We start from the raw sequence: 10,421 nt of genomic DNA on the forward strand, positions 1-10,421 counted from the left end.
AAGTTCTTAGAAAGAAAGGTCTTTGTATCACTCAACAAACCAAAATCATTACTAGCAAGTAAAATATCATCCACATATAAGACCAGAAATATAAATTTACTCCCACTAAGTTTCAGATATATACACCAATCAAAGGTGTTCTCAATAAATCCGAAGGAAACAATGATATGGTTAAATTTAATATACCACTGTTTGGAAGCTTGTTTAAGTCCGTATATGGATTTCTTAAGTTTGCACACTAGATTTTCTTTTCCTTGATCACTAAATCCCTCAGGTTGGTTCATGTAGACTTCCTCATCTAAATCCCCATTCAAGAATGCAGTTTTCACATCCATTTGGTGAAGCTCTAGATCATAATGAGTTACTAATGCCAAAATGATTCTCAGAGAATCCTTCTTAGAGACAGGAAAGAAGGTTTCATGGTAATCAATGTCTTCTTTCTGAGTGAATCCCTTTGCAACTAGTCTAGCTTTATGTCTCTCAATATTACCCTTCGAGTCGCGTTTGGTTTTAAATACCCATTTACAGCCAATCGCCTTAATGCCCGTTGGTAATTTAACGAGATCCTAGACATCATTGTCACTCATGGACTTCATCTCATCTTTCATGGCATCTACCCATTTAAGAGAATCATTATCGTTTATGGCCTGTGAAAAGGTTAATGGGTCATTCTTGATTCCAATATCAAACTCTGATTCTTGGAGATATACTATATAGTCATCAGGAATAGCAGACCTTCGAACCCTCTGAGGTCTTCCTTGAATTTTCAGTTGAGAAACATTCATAGTATTATCAGTGGTAACTACATCATGGAGTGATACATCTTCAATAGTTTGTTGTTCCATAGGATCATTTTCAATAGTTACCTGTGGGACAACATCATCATGATGAATATGTACATCTTCTATAGTTTATTGTTCCACTAGATCATTATGAACAGTCACCCGTGAAATAACAATGTTATCACGATGTACATAAGTCGGTAAAGAAATTTGATGTTCTTCAAATATCACATTACGTGGTTTCTCACTCCCACTAATGTTACCATCCTTTAAGAATCTAGCAATTCGAGTTTCCACATTCTGGTACTGTGTTGGTGCATAAAACCTGTAACCCTTTGACCACTAACAATAACCAATAAAGTAACAACTTTTAGTTTTAGGGTCAACTTTTCTTTTATGTGGATTTTACAATCTAGCTTCAGCAGGATAGCCCCATACATGTAAGTGCCCTAAACTAGGTTTCCTTCCATTCCATAACTCGTAAGGAGTTTTAGGAACTGACTAACTATGAACCCGGTTCAAGATATACACAGCTGTTTTTATTGCTTCGCTCCACAAGAATTCAGGCAATGAGGAGTTGCTCATTATGCTATGTACCATATCTGTGATGGTACGATTGCGTCTTTTTGCAACCCCATTTTGTTTAGGTGTACCAGGAGTTTTGTATTCAGGGGTTATACCCTTCAACTTAAGAAATCGGGCAAATGGTCCTTCACTTTGCCCTACATCAGTATGTCTACTATAATATTCACCCTCTTTATCAGATCTCACAGTTTTAATATTTCTGTCTAAATTACTTTTGACTTCAGTACAGAACACTTCAAAAGCATTTAAAGCATCATATTTTTCTTTTAATAAGTAGACATAACAATATCGTGAGTAATCATCAATGAAGGTGATGAAATATTTTTTACCAGTTATATAAGGATCAAAATGGCCACAAATGTTAGTGTGTATCAATTCCAGAAGTGAATTGGTCCTTTTGGTAGCAACTTTATTTGTCTTAGATTGCTTACCTTTGATGCAATCTATACAAGTGGTGAAATTAGTGAAGTCTAGATTTGACAATATTTGATGCTTCACTAACCTCTCCATTCTAGGTCTAGAAATATTACCTAAACGTCTATGCCATAGGGATGAGGAATCATCATTGTTGGATTTACGCTTTGATCCATCATTCACATGCAGTGCAAGAATGGATTTAGAAAAAATTAGAATCCAAATTAAGTTTATAAAGACTATCACATAAATATCCAGTGCAAACTAGATTAGTGTCTTTAAAAACGTTTACAACCTTATCACCAAAATTAAACCTAAAACCTTCACAATCAAGTCTTGATAATGAAACTAAATTTCTAGAAATAGAAGGAACATAAAGAGTATCCATAAGGTCCAACTGGAATTCGGTGTCCAAAATGAGTCTATAAATGCCGATGGATCGAACTTCAGACTCTTACCGGTTTCCTATGTAGACGACGCTTTCACTTTGATTTAGTTTCCGGGTTGTAAGAAAGCCCTACATAGAATTAGAAATATGAACAGTTGCTCCTGAATCAATCCACCAAATATTACAAGGAACATCAACAAGATTGGTTTGAAAACATACCAGGATAGAATTATTACCCTTCTTTTCGAACCAAGTCTTGCGTTTCTGACAATCTTTCTGAAGGTGTCCTACTTTCTTACAAAAGAAACACTTCAACTTGTCAGTTTTCTTTTCCTGGTAATCAGACTTTGGATTGGAGGCTTTCTTTGATGCATTGTTCTTTTTAAAATTTTCTCTGTTCCTTTTATTCTGGTTGGATACAAAATTGACCTCCTAACCTCTTGGACGCACATACTCTAAAGTTCATTCAGAGTCCACTTATCTTTATTTGTATTGTAGTGTATCTTGAATGCTCCAAAATGAGGAGAAAGTGAAGTCAGAATGATTTGAACAAGGCAACCTTCATTCATTATCAATTCGAGGGGTTTTAGTTGTGCACAGATACTTGCCATTTTAGATATATGGTCCCCTATCCCATTAGTACCAGTATACTTCATTGTTACTAGTTTGGTCATCAAAGTCCCAGCCAAAGATTTATCAGCAGTAGCAAAACGGTTCTCTACATTGATTAGGTATTCCTTTGCATTTTCAGAAGTTGGTATGGAGCTTTTGATAGTCTTGCTAATCGTCTTCTTGATATATAAAAGACAAAGACGGTTGGAACGCTCCCACCAATTATGTAATGTGACCTCATCATCAGTGTTCTCATCAGTGAGAGCAGCAGGTTTCTCATTACGCAAGACATAATCATGATCCATGGCAGCAAGGTAATAAATAAGTTCTTCATGCTAGTCATTAAAGTAAGATCCATTCAGAAGTGACACGTTATTCGAAATAGGAATAGGTGTTGAACCTATGAATAAGAGTGAATAATACATGCATATCAATCATCATGCTTTGAGTTTCAGTAATAGAATATTAAAATTCTAGAAAAGCAACCTATTGCATCATTACAATCTATCCTGTGGGATCGAGATGGTAACATGCTAATGGTTCACTTTACATTAGATGGAAGACATCATTAGGGTAAAATATTTAAGTCATCAAAATGGTCAAATAAGATGTATACATGTGGATATTCCCGTCCCATTTAACTGTTAAAATATCATATATAGATCAACACAATCAATCAAGAATGTATACCTGTGGATATTCTCATTCTATTTTGACCGTTACATAACGATCACCATAAGACCCTAAAGTTTGAAATTTAAATTGAATGTGTGATACGATTATGTTTAAGGCCAACATATATAATTATTGTGATCAAGAAAAATGTGTACCTATGGATACTCCCATTCAACTTAATCACATAATCATTAATACCCCAAACGCATTTAAAATTGAGAATTATACACTTTCAATTTAAATTTAACATAAATTGTCATCCAAGCATCATAGGTATTCTAAAATAATGCATAAAGACATAGACAACATCTATTTTTATCTATTTCTACCATAAAAGTATTTAAAATAAAGATAGAAATTTAGTTGGTAATATAGAGCATAAGTAGAAATAGATGTACAATCCATGAAATATGTACAAACTTCAGTAGAGAGTACAAATAAACCATATCTATTATGATTAGAATCAGAAATAAGGCATAAAGAGAAGATGGGTTTACATAATGGATTTATTTCATTAAATCCCATAATATGGGCTTTCATAATGGGTTTAGTTTATTAAACCCCACATATAGGGGTTTTTTTTTTTTTTTTTAAAGTAGGGTGCCACAAACCCAAAACCCTATATTACATTATACAAAATAAACCCTTGAGTAAAGTATAACAAATAAACCCTAATTTATAATTAGAGTTTAAATCTTTTCAATACTTGTGAGTTTCATGCAAATAACATAAAAAAGATTTTGCAATTGTTCGTATAATATTGGTCATGAATCATATGGATTAATATCAAAGTTAATACAATTCATCACATTCAAGCCGATCCGATCAATCGGATCATACAAACATAATATGGGTCGAATACTGTCATGAACAGTAATCGGCACTGTTCATGAACAGTGTCGTGAACAGAGTCGGCATTGTTCATGAACCGAACGTCACCCCACCTACTTTAGCATAAAATTGGTACTGCTCATGAACAGTATGAAATACTATTTATAAATAGTACTCTCATGTGATTCAAAAACGCATTGGCGTAACCATGAAGCTCTGATACCACTTAAAGGATGTTATTCCTACTAATAACAACAAATAGGATCTTGTCATATAATCATTGAATCACAAAATTAAACTATAAGGGTCGATGCATACCGTTCACCATCGACTGTGAAAAATTTATCGCCATTATATTCTTCCTGTATTTTTATTCCTGCAATCCCAATCAAGAACACAATGGATCTTCTAGGTTTCTCCCACTAGCTCTCTTAATGCTTTCTTGGTGATAGAACCAATAATGAGATTGACATCAAAGTAGGAGGAGGACCTAGAGTCCTATTAAATAAAGTTTTGCACCCTCCCATCAAGGTGTGTAAATAGGGTAGGACTCTTTTCCCTAAATTGACAAGGAGTGGGTTTCCTATTTGGAATCCAATTCTATGAGATTAGTATCGGTCAATTACCTAATCGGCATATGGGACAATAATAGAGAACATTCTAGAGAATATTCTTACACCCTAACCACTAAACTGGTTGCTAAATTTTTTAATCCAACCTTGATTAGTAACCCTATTGGATTCTCCAATAGGTGTGCTTGCTCCTAACTTTGCTCGCACTGATGGCGATACTTATGAAAACTCCATTTACACCTGTAATTTAAGATTTTCTTATGAAAACTCTACAATGGAGGACCCCCCACAAAAGATACTTTGAAGAACGGGATGCATGTTGATCGGTCTTATGGTTTCTGTCATACAAATAATGACTCCCTTTGGCATATTTTTATCTCTTGTGACTATATTAAGCGTGTTTGTGCTGGTAGATCGCTTCCTTTGAGCACTAAATTTCTTTCTGCATCTTCCTTTAAGAACTTGATTATGTACTTTTTTTAACTCCAACTGGCTCCCTAAGGATTCCCTTAATAATTTTTTTCTACTTTTATTATCATTAATTTTTCATGAAACGGAAACCTACGCTGTTTTGGTTGTTTTTTTTTTTCGCCTCTGTGCGTGACCCATTTTTCGGTTCTCTGCGTGATCTCTCCGATTATGTGCACGCTCTAATTTTTCTCCTTTCTTTCTTTCCTCTTCAACACCTGATTGTTAATATGAGTACCAACAATCGGTTCTCTCTCTCCTCACTTCCGATATTCCGTGACCCTCTACCTCCAGATCCAACCCTTGAAGGTGAAGGTGAAGATGATGCCCTATCACTAGACGGAGAACTTGAGGAGCGGCTATTGAGCAACCATCATCTTACCCTATTTGGTAAAGTCCTTGCTGGGAAGCCATACAGGAAGCATGCGGTTTCTGATGCTTTTATTATAGCTTGGAATCTAAAATATGGGGTGGAGACTACATCACTTCCTAATCATAAATTCCTCTTTTGATTTCACCAGGAAATCAATATGCTCAATGTGTTGGAGGAAGGCCCTTGGTCTATTATTTGAAACTTTCTTCTCCTCACCCCCTGGAATGGTGACAGTGACACCCACATTGTCCTAACGGATTTCTGGATTCAATTACACGAGGTTCCTTCTGAGCTTTTTTCCTTGGAGATTGTTTCCAAGTTGGCTAGTAAAGTAGGTGTCCCTCGTAGGGTCATGCTAGTCAGGGGCAACCAGTTTGGATAAAAACATGAATATATCGTTGTCGGGTAACTATTGACACATCTCAGCCGCTGCATACAACTATTCTGGTGAAGGGTCAAGCTTCTCTCATATGCACTGTCAAAGTTAGGTATGAAAAATTACCTTTATTCTGTTATTTCTGCGGTTCCATTGGGCATGAGGATCGTCAGTGTGATTCATAGTTTGATGCTTACGATGGCCATCGGCTCAGCCACCAATGCTCCATTGTCATCCAATGTCTAGAATTACCTAAACTTCGGTTTGGACCTACTCTCTGAGCCTCTATCCCATCTCCCCGCCTCATTGACCAAGCCATCTATGCAATGGCTCCTTTCCCCACAAACCATACCACTCCTTCATCTTCTGAAAATCAACCTTCCCAACCTGTCCAAACCCGGCAACCCCATACCAGCAATGCGGAAGATGACCGTACACCTCCTGTAAATAGTACCCCCATATCTCAGTCAGCTACACGTGGACCTACGATATTAGCCCTTCCTTCTGCCATCCACCCTACCAAATCCCGGAAAATAATCCTCTGTTTTTCTCATCCCTGTTTTTCCTTGTGTTTGCTACCTGTACACGACACGTGGACAACTTTAAGACCAACGCACTGGATGTAATAATCCTCACCCAATCTTGACCGTTGGATCCTCTGTTGTCCACGTGTCGTGTTTTGCAGGTAGCAAAACAAGGAAAAACAGGGATGAGAAAAACAGAGGATTTTGATCCACCAAATCCCAGCCCTTACAGCACCAGCAGGCCGACAACGTGATCACTAAGGGACCACATAATAGTGCCAAGGAATAACCACTTGGACCATCAGTTACCCTCAATTACAAGACCATTACACAACAGCTCATTGCCCATATCTTTTTGGTAATGTAAAAGGTGCTCCACGGTAGTGATCATAGCCCTCAGGACAAGCCCATGTACGACAAGCAGTGCTTCCACAGGACCAATGGGCGATAGTGGGCATTCCAAGACTTTAACCCATAACCAGCCGACTCAAGCGGTGATGGGTTGAGAGCATTTTCACCACTAGGCTACCAACCCCATTGGTTCATCGCCCATATCATTCAAGGCTCTTAGACCTCATCGTCCATGTTATCCCTCCTACCTTTTCTATCCCAATTCCGTATTTCCCAGCTAGGACCACGTGAAAGCCCACCATCTACTCAAGTGATACGCACGGCCCAGCCCATTCATGTTGTTGTTCCCTTGGATATACAAACCCAGTCCACCCATGAATCTCCAACCTCCCATCAACAAGCAGCTTCAAATCGGCCCAACCAGTACAACCATCTTAACTTACCAACTGAACCAAGCCCACCACTTTCACACATCTCCCCTCCCTTATCTCTGAGAGTTATTTCCAAATCTCTCGCAACCTCAACCCGTTACGCGGGGGCGAGGAACTCTTTGAAGATGGTGAAGGACCAACGTTTGGTGTGGCAAATTCGATTGGTTTCAAAATCGCCTCACATTATCAGAAAATCTAAGGGGGTGTTTGATTCGATAAGTCAAATGGTGTATGTATCGGATATGGATGTCAATCTTTTGATGGACATTCTTCTGAAACGTGTTTCTTGTTGAAAAATCGTTTGGTTGCCTTGAGTCTGGTACATGTTTCTTGCTTGAAAACTGTTTGGTTACTGTAAATCTGTATAGTGATTCTTACTGTAAAACTGTTTGGTTATCCTAAATCTGTGTAGTGATCTTACTGTAAAACTGTTTGGTTACCCTAACCATGTGTAGTGATTCTTCCTATTAAATTGTTTAGTTAAACATAAAAGTGGTGAAGTGAAAAACTATAACCTTTTTTATTATTTTTTATTTATTTCTAAAATTTATATTTTTAAATAATTTAAAAGTGATTTATCTTAAAAAAATATATGGTATTTCCATTAAAAAAAAAATCACCTCACAATTTTGCATTGAAGCATAATTTGTAGTATGGCTCAAATTATGTATTCAGGAGGAAAAAAGTTTTTTTCTTAAGTTTGAAAATTTGACTTTCCTTCCCTTTAAATTTCTCTTGCAACCAAACATAGTCTTAGTATTCAATCAAAATGGGAACCAATTCATTTCTCATTTTTAAAATAGTGCCCAAACTCTGAGGGGAAAAAAATCTAACATTGAGAGAATCAGCCAATCAGACGTTTAAAATTTGTTATTTATTTATTTCATATTAATAAAATATTTTATGCACATTCATGTATGTGTACAATCTTGCCTTCACTCGTTGGATGGAAGAGAGAGGGGATGTTTAAATAAGCGGTGTGACCTTTGCCTTATTGCATGTTTTTTTAATTAATTTAAATAAATAGAAAAAAATATTTGTGAGGGAGTGCATAATGACCACCATGCCCCTCCCAAAAGAAGCACAGGGCTCTCGGATAGATAACACTTGCCTATACTGAAAAATGTTTCTCTCTCTGTCTCTCTCTCCCTGTAAGGCATGAGAGATACCCTTCTACCAAAAAACCCAAAAACATAAAAAGCGTATGGGATATTCCCCAAAGTTATGTCATGTGAAACCTTCTCACATTTATTACCGACTCACCATTGGTAACGCATGGGAAATTCCCCCAAACGGCATGGCAAAGACAAAAATTGGAAGATATGCTATATATTAGAGACAAAATAGGTGTACTAAACAAGAAGGAATCATGGTTGTCCACTTCACTGTCATGAAAAAAAAAAAAATTCCTGTTTTAAACATTTGATAAAGTTGAGAGACCTATCTAACTTACCATTAGCAAAAGGGTCAGCATTTGCACCGAAAAACCAAAACAAAAGGGCTGGCAATACACAAGACCCTCCCCAAATAGAAGAATTCTCACTCTCACAACTTTATAATCTTAAATGGGAAAACCTCTATTCCCCACCCAATGTCTTATAATGATGTCCATTTTCTTTTTCGTTTATAAATGATATTTTTCTTTTCAGAAAAAAAAAAAAACCAAATATTCTCTTGTTTCGGTTGGCCCCATGGTCATCATCATTTCAGCCATAAGAAGATACCGGGTAGCAAGTCTGTAAGGACCTCAGGTTGTCATAGCAAGGCTCTTTTCACTTACTATTTCTTTTTTAAAGGATGTGATAGGAACAATTTTTTTTTTTCAATGAACTGAGACATGGGGCTGAAAATGTAGGGCACCAGTCTGTTAAACCGATGTCGAGTCATATGGATCGTTCTAAGAGTAACAAGAGAGAATGTACCGAATTATGTCACGGTTTATGTACGGTCTCTTAAGAAGCATTAATAAGACCATATAAGCTCATCTAAGGGAGCAAATTTATCAGATTAACTTTAGCCAGTAAAAGGTCATACATTTCCGTGGCAAATCAAATAGAAGCACACAGCTCATCACGCCTTCCCCTTATGACCATTTGTATCCTATCGAATAAGTGTGAGCTATCAACCTGCCAAATACAGGGCAAGCGGTGGCAACAGAAATAACTAAAAAAAAAAAAAAAAAAGTAAATAACGGTAAATCCTGCCAATCCCAGTATACAAGCCACTTATATTGTACTCGAATAAGAACCCTTAACCACCACCGGCCCCCAACAAAAGAGAAAAAGAATAGAAGAGGAGAAACAGAAGCAGCAGCCGTGGCGACAGAAATAACTCAAAAATACACAATGAAATGGACATCACAGTAAATAACGGTAAATCCTGCCGTTCCCAGTATACAAGCCACTTATATTGTACTCAAATAAGAACCCTTACCCGCCCCTAGCCCCCAGCAAGAGAAAAAGAATTGAATAGGAGATGCAGAAGCAGCAGCACTTGTCTAAGATATCAGGAGCAGTGGCCAGAGATATAACTCAAAATACACGATGAAATTGAAACCACAAAAAATAATGGCAAATCCTGCCGCTCCCAGCATACAAGCCACTCATACAGTACTCGAATAAGAACCCTTAAACACCCCTGGCCCCCAACAAAAGAGATAAAGAATAGAAGAGGAGAAGCAGAAGCATCCAGTAGTATAAAAAGCATTGATTTCTAAATTTGAATAATACTGGCCACAGGACATTACATCTTGCATAAATCTCTTGCAAACAGGGCGTATCTCCTTGCTGAGTGTCGCTGAAAACATCATGACTTGCTTATCATGAGGGGTCATCTTGAAAATCTCCTGGACATCTCTTCTCATGTCTGCACATCATAAATATCAGTGATAAGAGACTGGAAGCATATGCATGGGGAACAAAGAAGAAATGCATTAAAACTTCCTACGGTTTAGAAGTCTAAAGATGAAGATGTGATGACAGTAACGTTACATGAAATAAAGAAAGAAAAAACAACACAGAGAAAATAACTTAAGAACCT

Source organism: Macadamia integrifolia, unplaced genomic scaffold (genome assembly GCF_013358625.1).
Source record: "Macadamia integrifolia cultivar HAES 741 unplaced genomic scaffold, SCU_Mint_v3 scaffold2488, whole genome shotgun sequence".
NCBI lineage: Eukaryota > Viridiplantae > Streptophyta > Magnoliopsida > Proteales > Proteaceae > Macadamia > Macadamia integrifolia.